Source organism: Entelurus aequoreus, linkage group LG17, assembly GCF_033978785.1.
Source record: "Entelurus aequoreus isolate RoL-2023_Sb linkage group LG17, RoL_Eaeq_v1.1, whole genome shotgun sequence".
Lineage (NCBI taxonomy): Eukaryota > Metazoa > Chordata > Actinopteri > Syngnathiformes > Syngnathidae > Entelurus > Entelurus aequoreus.
The window spans coordinates 10314360-10327497 of NC_084747.1; the positions used below are offsets into that span (position 1 = coordinate 10314360).

The window sequence follows — 13138 nt, forward strand, 5'->3', positions numbered from 1 at the left end:
TCATGGCATGATAACTTAAAAATACGACTAAGACAACATCAGATTGTTTTCTTTATTTTACTTTGGCCAAAAATAGAACAAGCACATTCTGAAAATGTACATATCACAAATAATCATCTTGACAAAACACTTCAAGTTAGTTGAACATTTAGAGGAAAAAAATGGTGCATTTTCAAAAACACCTTGAAGAACAAAATGAATTTGACTTAATCAATCAATCAATCAATGTTTATTTATATAGCCCTAAATCACAAGTGTCTCAAAGGGCTGTCAGTGTTTCTATTAAACTTTATGTCACAACCCATCTAGGATTGAACAAAAAACAAAATAAAGCATGAATAAAAACTATTCTATGTATCAACTACCTCATTTGTCATTTCCACATACGTCAGTTTTGATACATCTCAACTTTGCAGTGAAAAAGGGTGTAGTGCAGGTTTTTGAGCGTGCACAAACTTGACACATGAGGCCCCAGGTCCCTGGACTGAAGAAGGAGTAACCAAGCACTTGAAGCATCATCTATCTTACTGTTCAGGAAGGTTTCAGATACAGAGAAGACATGGGGTCATGAGTGGATAAGATTATGCTTCAACTAATCCAAGTTTGTATGAATACCTCAGATATTTGTGAAAGAAGCAGTGAGGAGGTCCTGGGTAGGGTGGATGTCACCACATATGAGCAACATACCACAAACTAAACAGATAATTGGTTATTTTCCCGTGTGTGTTCTTGTGTGTTTTACTGCGTCTGCTTTATGTGTGAACCTTTTACAGCACACTGAACAAGTAAATGGTTTTTCTCCAGCGTGTGTTCTCATGTGTCGACACAAAGAGCTGTTATGAGGAAAGCTTTTGCCACAAACTGAACAGTTAAATGTTTTTTCTCCTGTGTGTGTTCTCATGTGTTGAGTCAAAGAGCCATTTTTAGAAAAGCTGTTGCCACAAACTGAACAATTAAATGTTTTTTCACCTGTGTGTGTTCTCATGTGTTGAGTCAAAGAGCCACTTTCAGAAAAGCTTTTGCCACAAACTGAACAACTAAATGGTTTTTCACCTGTGTGTGTTCTCATGTGTTTAGTCAAATTGCTCTTAATAGAAAAGCTTTTGCCACAAACTGAACACTTAAATGGTTTATCACCTGTGTGAGTTCTCATGTGTTGAGTCAAAGAGCCACTTTCAGAAAAGCTTTTGCCACAAACTGAACAACTAAATGGTTTTTCACCTGTGTGTGTTCTCATGTGTTTAGTCAAATCGATATTTCGAGAAAAGCTTTTGCCACAAACTGAACACTTAAATGTTTTTTTACCTGTGTGTGTTCTCATGTGTCGAGTCAAACGGCTCTTTTCAGTAAAACTTTGACCACAAACTGAGCAGCTCAAACATGTTTTACCTCTCTTCTTTGTAGAGCATTCAGAGTGTTTGTTGTCAGTGTGAGTCCTCATATCACCTTCACAGTCTTTATCGCTGCTCAAAGGTTCTTCAACCTCGTCTTCAGCCTCACTATCTGATAGTGGAGCTAAGAGGTTGTCTACTTGTGGTTTCTCTTCATCATCTTCAGTCTTCACAGAGAGAATACTCAGTGGAAACTTGGTGTAATCAGCTTCCTCTCGTCCTAGAAGACACTCTCCCTCCTGAGTGATGCAGAGTTCCTCCTCTTCCTTTTTAATGCAGGGTGGTTGTGGAGTCTCCTGCTTCAAAGTGGAGCTCCCCCCTAACTGAGGGGAAACTTCTTCTGGATTACAGATCAGCTGCTGGACGTCTGCAAGACACAAACAACAAAAACACACTTTCTTTGTACTTTCTATGTACTGTATGTGTGTGTAGTAGGGTTGTACAGTATACTGATTAGGGATAATGTTTCATAAGAAATGATCGAGTTCGAGTCTATTATCGAATCCTCTTATCGAACCGATTCCTTATCGATTCTCTTATCGAGTCCAGATAGGTTGTTGTATATGGAAAAAACACACAATACTTGGTTTAACAAATCACTTCACATTCTCTACTGCTCGCTACTATAGTATTACCATATCTGAGTTATTGTGCAGAAATGTGGGGAAATAACTACAAATGTGCGCTACATTCGTTAACCGTGTTACAAACAAAATTAATTAGACTGATACATAATGTTGGATATAGAGAACATACAAACACTTTATTTATTGAGTCAAAAATATTAAAGTTCGATGATTTGGTAAAATTGCAAACAGCTAAAATGATGTGGAATTAAATGATGGAATGGATGAAGTAAAGAAGTTAAACATTGTACTGATATGATCCACTTTAAGAGGTTGTTCAAGTGAATAGTGCTTACAAAGTACAAAGAAGAAGAATTATGAGAAATACTTTCAACCTTATTGAAAATAAGATATTCTTCATCTCAGTATATTAATAATGACTGAATTAATTAATTACATATTACAAAACTGTTGTGTATACTAATTCAGATATTTTATTATAAAAAGGTCAGTAAATGATGTCTATATTGGTATGAAGTGGGAAAGGTGTAGGATTAAATAAGCTTTACTTCTTCCTACTCCTGTAAAGTGAAATGATATGAAACTGTGATGTATTATGATGTGGTCGGATCATGTTTTGTTTAGTTATGTTCTGTTAGTTTTGGACTTCCTTTGTTGTTTTGTGCACTTCGGGGGTTTGTTTTAGTCACCATGGTTACTTATGATTGTCACCTGCCTTGTACGCGCACCTGTTGCTCATCAGAGACTCTATTTAAGCCTGCCTTTTCTGGTCACTCGTCGTGGCTTCATTGTTTGCATTTGCAACAGTTACGTTGGCATTCTGGTTTTCGAGCTCATGATTCCTGTGCTAAGTTACCTTAGCTTGTTTTGCTCTTCCACTTTCTTCATTTGACTTTTGCATTCTTTCATCTCCTCTGATGTGAACTCCACTGCCTTCTTCAAGCTAACAATCATGGCGGCTCTTTCTTTACATTCTTCAACAAGGTCGGCTAATTTAGACTTTAAGGGCTTGAAATTCAAATAGTTCTCAAATGACAAAACTTCAAGTCACTCACCTTCATCTTTCGTCTTTATCTCCGTTGGTGATTTGCTGGAAGTTGGTGGCGCTGATTCTCTTTCATGTTCTCTTTTAGCGGACGTCGCCATCTTAGCATAGCAGTAGTCGTCCATCTTCTATCACGTCTTCAATCTTCACTTCAGATATCGCTCCAAACTCAATGCACATTTCGTGGCTTTGGAAAATGAAAATTGAGATATTTGTTGCTATATTTGCTGTGAATCATATGACTTTAAGATCGTGAATTCGAAGAATCTCCGAACAACCATAGCATGCGGTCTTCGTCTTTTTGCTTGGCTTCAAGTACATATGCGCATGCGCTAGAAGTCAGCAACTTCCGTTTCCTACTCCACAGCAGTTGTTTTTCAAAATAAAGGCATTTTAATCTTGTTTTAAAACAATGGTTAGCAAAAATATCTAACATCAAATAATGGACAACTACTCTTTGAAAATAAAATATATATATATACAAGCACGAGCACAGACTTTTTCCATGGCTGTTGTTCAAACCAGAAAAAGGGCAAACGTCGAGGAAAAAACCACACATTTTAAATACTACAAGAAACAGAAATATTTTTCAACCTACTTAGTTGTTTTAGTTAAAAACCTTTAGAAAGTCAAATGATTACTCTGAATAAAGAAGAAAAGCACTAAGAGTGTAGATCTCCACCAGGACCAATCCTATTGTTCACGTGCTACTAAATTGTGTGCCATCTCATGTGTATCGTGTGCTGCTATGACAATAAACTTCCATGAATCCTGTAAAACACCAGACAGTTAGTAATATGGTTTCACATAAAAATGTTGGTGAAACTGCTCATTTCTACCTAGCGATAGGTGGCTCTAACTGTAGTGCTAATCACTCACCAGCAGAAAGCCCTCATCGCACTGCTAATCAATAACTACCATCTTAGGCACTTAACATCACTAATCGCCAGTTAACAGCTATCATGCTAAATGTCAACTATCTTACATGAAAACAAGACACATTAATGTATTTCCCCATTACAAACATCATAACACAATCTAAACTTATATAAACACATTACTGTCTGAGCATATAAGATATTCAATTGTGTTACATCGCAATTTATTATATTGAAATTAGCCATGTGATTAAGATGGGCACGGTCTGACCAATCACAAGTCAGTAGGAGCTGCTTTGTTCTCGTGTTTGGAGAAAGCGGAAGAGCGATTGTCAGCCTGACATTGATGTGTCTCTGAGAACTGAACACATTTTTATAACTTATAACAAAATGTGTTTATACAGTAACCTGCTCACATGAGTCACATTACAGCAGGGGTGTCAAACTCATTTTAGCTCAGGGGCCGCATGGAGGAAAATCTATTTCCACGTGGGCGGGACGGGTAAAATCATGGCATGATAACTTAAAAATACGACTATGACAACTTTAGATTGTTTTCTTTATTTTACTTTGGCCAAAATAGAAGCACTTTCTGAAAATGTACATATCACAAATAAACCTCTTGACAAAACACTTCAAGTTAGTTAAAAATTCTGAAGGGAAATAAAATGGTGCATTTTCAAAAACACCTTGAAGAACACAATGAACTTAGACTTAATCTCAGTGTTTCTATTAAACTTTAACTCACAACCCATCTAGGATTGAGCAAAAAACAAAATAAAGCATGAATAAAAACTATTCTATGTATCAACTACCTCATTTGTCATTTCCACATATTAATCCTGTGCTAACTCAACAAACCATACAAACTGAGGTAGAAACTATTCAAGAGGGTTGAGTTACTTCCTGTCTTCTAGACATAATGTGTATTGATAGAAAAATAAAAGCTGTGCAATGTGTGAACAATTTCAACAAAGCACAAATAAAAAGTGAGAAGACTGACAGTATTGCAGTAAATCACACACTGTTCACTTTCTTTACATTTGCACAGAAGACAATCATTTTCACAGAACTATATCAGTGTGCAGTGTCTCATGCTGCATTTTAAGTGGGGTTACTGATTGCTTATTTTACTCCTGTTTTACGTTGGGTGGAGGGGGAGGAGTCACAGCCCCGCTTTACCGTCTACCTCTTGCTTGGTATACTTGCTATGCTATTTGCTTTCCTGACAGAATTACTATTGCGACATCCAGTGGACACTTTTAGAACAGCAGTTTCTTTCATTAAAAATGCAGCTGAATTTTAATCTTTGCAAACTCATCTCGCGGGCCGGATTGAACCTGTTATGCCCGAATGTCGAGGGCGGTGGGGGTTGGATTGTGGGTGTTGGGGGTTAATTGTTCATATGTCTCTGATTTGCACATCAATCAGTCTGCAAACAGTTACCCCGCATCACAACGTCAGTTTTGATACATCTCAACTTCGCCCTGAAAAAGGGTGTAGTGCAGGTTTTTGAGCGTGCACAAACTTGACACATGAGGCCCCAGGTCCCTGGACTGAAGAAGGAGTAACCAAGCACTTGAAGCATCATCTATCTTACTGTTCAGGAAGGTTTCAGATACAGAGAAGACATGGGGTCATGAGTGGATAAGATTATGCTCCAAATAATCCAAGTTTGTATGAATACCTCAGATATTTGTGCAAGAAGCAGTGAGGAGGTCCTGGGTAGGGTGGATGTCACCACATATGAGCAACATACCACAAACTAAACAGCTAAATTGGTTATTTTCCCTTGTGTGTTCTTGTGTGTTTTACTGCATCTGCATTATGTGGGAACCTTTTACAGCACACTGAACAAATAAATGTTTTTTCTCCAGTGTGTGTTCTCATGTGTCGACACAAAAAACTGTTTTGATGAAAGTTTTTACCACAAACTGAACAATTAAATGGTCTTGGTCCAGTGTGTTCTCATGTGTCGAGTCAATATTCTCTTAACAGAAAAGCTTTTGCCACAAACTGAACACTTATATGTTTTTTCATCTCTGTGTGTTCTCATGTGTTTATTAAAACTGCACTTAACAGAAAAGCTTTTGCTACAAACTGAACAACTAAATGGTTTTTCACCAGTGTGTGTTCTCATGTGTTGAGTCAAATGGCTATTTTGAGAAAAGCTGTTGCCACAAACTGAACAATTAAAGGGTTTTTCACCTGTGTGTGTTCTCATGTGTTCAGTCAAATTTCTCTTAACAGAACAGCTTTTTCCACAAACTGAACAATTAAATGGTTTTTCACCTGTGTGTGTTCTCATGTGTTCAGTCAAATTGCTATTTTGAGAAAAGCTGTTGCCACAAACTGAACACTTAAATGGTTTTTCACCTGTGTGTGTTCTCATGTGTTGATTCAAATGGCTATTTTGAGAAAAGCTGTTGCCACAAACTGAACAATTAAAGGGTTTTTCACCTGTGTGTGTTCTCATGTGTACAGTCAAATTTCTCTTAACAGAACAACGTTTGCCACAAACTGAACAATTAAATGGTTTTTCACCTGTGTGTGTTTTCATGTGTTGAGTCAAATGGCTATTTTGAGAAAAGCTGTTGCCACAAACTGAACAATTAAAGGGTTTTTCACCTGTGTGTGTTCTCATGTGTTCAGTCAAACTTCTCTTCACATAACAGCTTTTGCCACAAACTGAACAATTAAATGGTTTTTCACCTGTGTGTGTTCTCATGTGTTGAGTCAAATTGCGATTTTGAGAAAAGCTTTTGCCACAAACTGAACACTTAAATGGTTTTTCACCTGTGTGTGTTCTCATGTGTCGAGTCAAACGGCTCTTTTTAGTAAAACTTTCAGCACAAACTGAGCAGCTCAAACATGTTTTACCTCTCTTCTTTGTAGAGCATTCAGAGTGTTTGTTGTCAGTGTGAGTCCTCATATCACCTTCACAGTCTGTATCGCTGCTCAAAGTTACTTCAACCTCGTCTTCAGCCTCACTATCTGATAGTGGAGCTAAGAGGTTGTCTACTTGTGGTTTCTCTTCATCATCTTCAGTCTTCACAGAGAGAATACTCAGTGGAAACTTGGTGTAATCAGCTTCCTCTCGTCCTAGAAGACACTCTCCCTCCTGAGTGATGCAGAGTTCCTCCTCTTCCTTTTTAATGCAGGGTGGTTGTGGAGTCTCCTGCTTCAAAGTGGAGCTCCCCCCTAACTGAGGGGAAACTTCTTCTGGATTACCGATCAGCTGCTGGACGTCTGCAAGACACAAACAACAAAAACACACTTTCTTCTATGTACTGTATGTGTGTGTAGTAGGGTTGTACAGTATACTGCTACTAATAAAGTATCGTGGTACTAATCAATTGAAATCGGTATTATAGCACCTTTGAAAACTACCGGTACCGTTCTTTCATCTGAATGAAATGATGGTGACTACAGAGCCGAGGCGCATGATGTTGAGTGTATCAAAACGCACACACAAAGTGCATACAAGCAATAACATGGTGGAGAGGAAGAAAGGCAACAAAGGACAATTCTACTGGTTAATAAAGAGGGTGCATGAAGTGCAATATGGAGGTATTTGGGCTTCTAAACTAACTATAAAGGTGACACTTTCAACAGGGAGCCGCCGCTCTGCAGGGGTTGCTTTACACCTTTCATGTTTGTGGGCTCCCAGACCGTGGTCGAGGAGCGCAGGGGAGACGTTCCCTCCAGGGCCCATGTTGTGTCGGGGGTAACACTGGGTCCATAAAGCTCCGCTCTTTGGTCGGAAGGACGAGGCCGTCGATTAGTTACAACTTGCTCACTTTATTTATTATTTCCACAGGGCACAACCGGACATCCACCATGCTATTAACACTCCTGCACATGCTACCACTACCTCTCCTTACTCGCCCACTCACTTACTCACGTTACTCAGCCCACATACTGCCACTCTTAAAGGTACACGCCTCGCCAAATGTGGTGATTAGTATTACCACCTTTGCTTCAGACTTAGGTCAACATTTAAATAACAAGCATTCAGATCTGCACAAGGAGTTTAAATAGTGACAGGTATAATGTAGTTGTTACACCTGTCCTGCTGCTCTCTCTTTACTCGCCCGCTCACTCACTGACGTCACTCAGACAACACGTTGACATTCTCACAAACACACATACTACTCTCATAAGTTAACCAGCTCCCCTGCTGTGCACATGTACAAAACCCAAAAGCAGTGAAGTTGTCACATTGTGTAAATGGTAAATAAAAAGAGAATACAATGATTTGAAAATCCTTTTCAACTTATATTCAATTGAATAGACTGCAAAGACAAGATATTTAATGTCCGAACTGAGAAACAGTTTTTTTTTTGCAAATAATCATTAAATGAAAATTTAATGGCAGCAACACATTGCAAAAAAGTTGGCACGGGGGCATTTTTACCACTGTGTTACATGGCCTTTCCTTTTAACAACAGTCAGTAAAGGTTTGGGAACTGAGGAGACACATTTTTGAAGCTTTTCAGGTGGAATTCTTTCCCATTCTTGCTTGATGTACAGCTTAAGTTGTTCAACAGTCCGGGGGTCTCCCTTGTGCTATTTTAGGCTTCATAATGCGCCACACATTTTCAATGGGAGACAGGTCAGGACTACAGGCAGGCCAGTCTAGTACCCGCACTCTTCTACTACAAAGCCACGCTGTTGTAACACGTGGCTTGGCATTGTCTTGCTGAAATAAGCAGGGGCGTCCATGGTAACGTTGCTTGGATGGCAACCTATGTTGCTCCAAAAGCTGTATGTACCTTTCAGTATTAATGGTGCCTTCACAGATGTGTAAGTTACCCATGTCTTGGGCACTAATACACCCCCATGCCATCACAGATGCTGGCTTTTCAACTATGCGTCAATAAAAATCTGAATGGTTCTTTTCCTCTTTGTTTGACGTCCACAGTTTCCAAAACCAATTTGAAATGTGGACTCGTCAGACCACAGAACACTTTTACACTTTGCATCAGTCCATCTTAGATGAGCTCGGGCCCAGCGAAGCCGTCTGCATTTCTGGGTGTTGTTGATAAATGGTTTTTGCTGTGTTTCTGGGTGTTGTTGATAAATGGCTTTTGCTGTGCACAGTAGGGTTTTAACTTGCACTTAAAGACTGTAATTACAACTGCAGTTACTGACAGTGTTTTTCTGAAGTGTTCTTGAGCCCATGTGGTGATATCCTTTACACACTGATAACAGTTTTTGACGCAATACCGCCTGAAGGATCCAAGGTCACGAGCATTCAATGTTACGTGCAGTGATTTCTCCAGATTCTCTTAACTAAAGTGGTGACCCTCCCCCCTCCTTGTTTGTGAATGACTGAGCATTTCATGGAAGCTGCTTTTATACCCAATCATGGCACCCACCTGTTCCCAATTAGCCTGTTCAACTGTGGGATGTTTTTGCCACTTGTGCCAACTTTTTTTAAACATGTTGCAGGCATCAAACTCCAAATGAGCTAATATTTGCAAAAAATAACAAAGTTTTCCAGTTTGAAGGTTAAATATCTTGTCTTTGCAGTCTATTCAATTAAATATAGATTGAAAGGGATTTGCAAATCATTGTATTCTGTTTTTATTTACCATTTACACATCGTGCCAACTTCACTGCTTTTGGGGTTAGTAGATACGTAGACGCGCACACAGCTGCTTGGCTTGATGCCAAATATTAGCACAGTTAAAACTGCCCAATTAGCAGTCAACTAATGCAAGTGAAATGACTACATTTTGTAACAAATTCCTACCATTTGTGTTTTGTCTTTAATAAATGTGTTTTACCTGCTACATGGCTTATCTGTGTACATGTATTCATAGTTTTGTTTTCAGTACTTTATTAATAATTGTATTTTTCTTAAAGCACAGACCAGGAGTGGCAACCATAAGTGAAGAATAACTTTATATAATGTCAGTAAAACTTTCTGTTCTATTCTACTCTAATCCTTGATTATAGCAGACTATATGTAATATGGAAAATTGTAAATTGTTCTTTGAGTGCAACAAGAAAAGCCCAAAGTGTTTAATGCCTTTTAATTTATATTTTAACCTTGTAAAATTGTTCTTTGACTGTGAGTGTTTAATGTAGTGTAAGATGTTCTGTTAAAGTAAAGCCAATATTGACATTTTTCGTAGTTCCTTTTATTTGGAAAAGTATCTATACATTTAGTACCGGTACTAAATTATTGGTATGGGGACAACCCTAGTGTGTAGTGTTTCATGGCCATTCATTTAGTGCCTTGCCAGAATGATGGATCAATGTTTACATGACTTGTCATAGACTCAGAAAAGTTCAGCTAGAATCACAGAAAGTAGAAAACATCTGCTGCGATGGACATTAGGATACTACAAACTAACAGTGGGGAAAAAGTCAATATTGAAATACATCACAAAACTAAAAAAGATAATATCTATCTGAAAGAAGTCTGTAGTTAAGAAGTAGAGAACTTTTTTAGATATTAAATGCAATAAATGTGATCCACTTTCTGTACAACTGCAATGATCATTTTATTTACTTTGTTTTTGACACAATTTGTCCAATAAATAATAACTGTCATCAAGTATATATATATACAACATTCATTTTAAGTAGTTTTTTGAATTTTTCATTGAGTTTGTAAAAATGGCAGTAAAACTCCATGTCACAATATTACAATAGACTATTGTATCGTGACTCAAGTACCGTGATACATAGTTTATCATGAAGTCCTTTCCAATACCTCGTCTAGGGCTGGACAATTATGGCAAAACATAATAATAATGATTATTTTGAGGGATTTTGTAATCATGATAACTAATTTATTTATTAATTTGATAACGTAAAAACAGCATCACCAAAACTCAATTTTAAATATAATCTAAAAGAACAACCAGATATACATTAGGCGAAGGTGGTAGAGTGGCCGTGCCAGCAATCGGAGGGTTGCTGGTTACTGGGGTTCAATCCCCACCTTCTACCATCCTAGTCACATCCGTTGTGTCCTTGGGCAAGACACTTCACCCTTGCTCCTGATGGCTGCTGGTTAGCGCCTTGCATGGCAGCTCCCTCCATCAGTGTGTGAATGTGTGTGTGAATGGGTGAATGTGGAAATACTGTCAAAGCGCTTTGAGTACCTTGAAGGTAGAAAAGCGCTATACAAGTATAACCCATTTATCATTTATAACAAATAAATAGCACATAAAATAAAAATCATAGTAACAATAAATGAAAATGACTATAGCAATATGAAAATCTAATTTAATTCCGTTTCTTGAATATTCGTGTCACAACCTGGTGAAAGTTGTCTTTTCGAATTCGGGGCTTTGTTTGATTTCAGGCACATTTTTAACATAAACTATCTGTTATTAAAACATATCATACCATACCACCACCAAAGGAATTCAATACAACTTTTTTAGAAAAACAAGAAAATAAGAACTAGAAATAAATACAAATATTTAAAGAGGCTCAGATGTTTGTAACTTGCTGTCAGTTACATTTTTCAAACCAAAAATATGACAAAAACACTACCAGCTATCTTATTTGACCATTAGTGTTTGAACAAAGCATACATTTGTTATTTTCTTGTTCTTTATGACCTCCAATCCTCTGCACGTTGATGTAGACATGTGGTCCAGTCTTCTCTTCACATCTCTTACTCTTCCCCAACATCTCTTCTTTCACATCATTATTTTCTTTACACAAGCGCTTGTTTTGCTCTTCCACTTTCTTCATTTGACTTTTGCATTCTTTCATCTCCTCTGATGTGAACTCCACTGCCTTCTTCAAGCTAACAATCATGGCGGCTCTTTCTTTACATTCTTCAACAAGGTCAGCTAATTTAGACTTTAAGGGCTTGGAATAGCTTTCAAATGACAAAACTTCAAGTCACTCACCTTCATCTTTCGTCTTTATCTCCGTTGGTGATTTGCTGGAAGTTGGTGGCGCTGATTCTCTTTCATGTTCTCTTTTAGCGGACGTCGCCATCTTAGCATAGCAGTAGTCGTCCATCTTCTATCACGTCTTCAATCTTCACTTCAGATATCGCTACAAACTCAAAGCACGTTTCGTGGCTTTGGAAAATACCAATTGAGATATTTGTTGCTATATTTGCTGTGAATCATATGACTTTTAGATCGTGAATTCGAAGAATCTCCGAACAACCATAGCATGCGGTCTTCGTCTTTTTGCTTGGCTTCAAGTAGATTTGCGCATGCGCTAAAAGCCAGCAACTTCCGTTTCCTACTCCACAGCAGTTGTTTTTCAAAACAAAGGCATTTTATTCTTATTTTAAAACAATTGTTAGCAAAAGTATCTAACATCAAATAATGGACAACTACTGTTTGAAAATAAAATATATATATATACAAGCACGTGCACAGACTTTTTCCATGGCTGTTGTTCAAACCAGAAAAAGGGCAGACATCGAAAAAAAAATCATACATTTCAAATACTACAAGAAACAGAAATATTTTCAACTTACTTAGTTGTTTTAGTTAAAAACCTTTATAAAGTCAAATGATTACTCTGAATAAAGAAGAAAAGCACTAAGAGTGTAGATCTCCACCAGGACCAATCCTATTGTTCACGTGCTACTAAATTGTGTGCCATCTCATGTGTATCGTGTGCTGCTATGACAATAAACTTCCATGAATCCTGTAAAACACCAGACAGTTAGTGGAGCTCCTTTCGATACACGGCAACACAGGAAAGTTATTTTTTTGTAAAACGGGCGTTTATTGACTCCTTCTTGCTGTACACACCATCCACGCCAACACGCCGTGAGAACTTACAAAATACAGTACAATACAGTACATCAGACTTTGATTTCACATCAATAAACACTCAGAAAGAAATTAAATGACAAATATGCAATACCTCGTTGGCTGCTTTTAACAAAAAGAGGTTCTAATAATCACTTGCTTGAAGTGTTGCACAAATCATGGAATACACTTCAATGTTTGGAGGAGCTGAAGACAACGTGCTCAAGCACCCTCCCCTCTTGCATGTTCTGCCTTGTTTACAGTCCGTGGGGTCGCAACATCACAACAATCCTTCCGCTTTGCAACACAATTAACACAATCCATTTACATTTTGCTCAGGAGATTTTACAATCACACATTTTCTAATAATATTTTATTACTCTGCATCATTAACTTATTTATCAATATTTATATATTTATGACACATATTTAAAGCATGCAAACTCTCTCAGCAACAGCTACACTCCCACCAAATCACTCATTGACC

At 37.8% G+C, this 13138-nt stretch overlaps 3 protein-coding genes and 1 pseudogene across 5 annotated transcripts in view; all 4 read right to left on the minus strand.

The window, feature by feature from the left end:
- LOC133632307 (gastrula zinc finger protein XlCGF17.1-like) overlaps positions 1 to 13138 on the minus strand; it is a 607858-nt gene that overhangs the window by 511877 nt on the left and 82843 nt on the right. The gene's annotated exons all lie outside the window — the stretch shown is intronic.
- LOC133632342 (oocyte zinc finger protein XlCOF6.1-like) overlaps positions 1 to 13138 on the minus strand; it is a 309811-nt gene that overhangs the window by 279086 nt on the left and 17587 nt on the right.
- The window catches only part of LOC133632323 (gastrula zinc finger protein XlCGF17.1-like), a 293261-nt gene that overhangs the window by 197660 nt on the left and 82463 nt on the right, over positions 1 to 13138 (minus strand). The window lies entirely within an intron of this gene.
- LOC133632064 (zinc finger protein ZFP2-like) lies at positions 350 to 7129 on the minus strand (annotated as a pseudogene).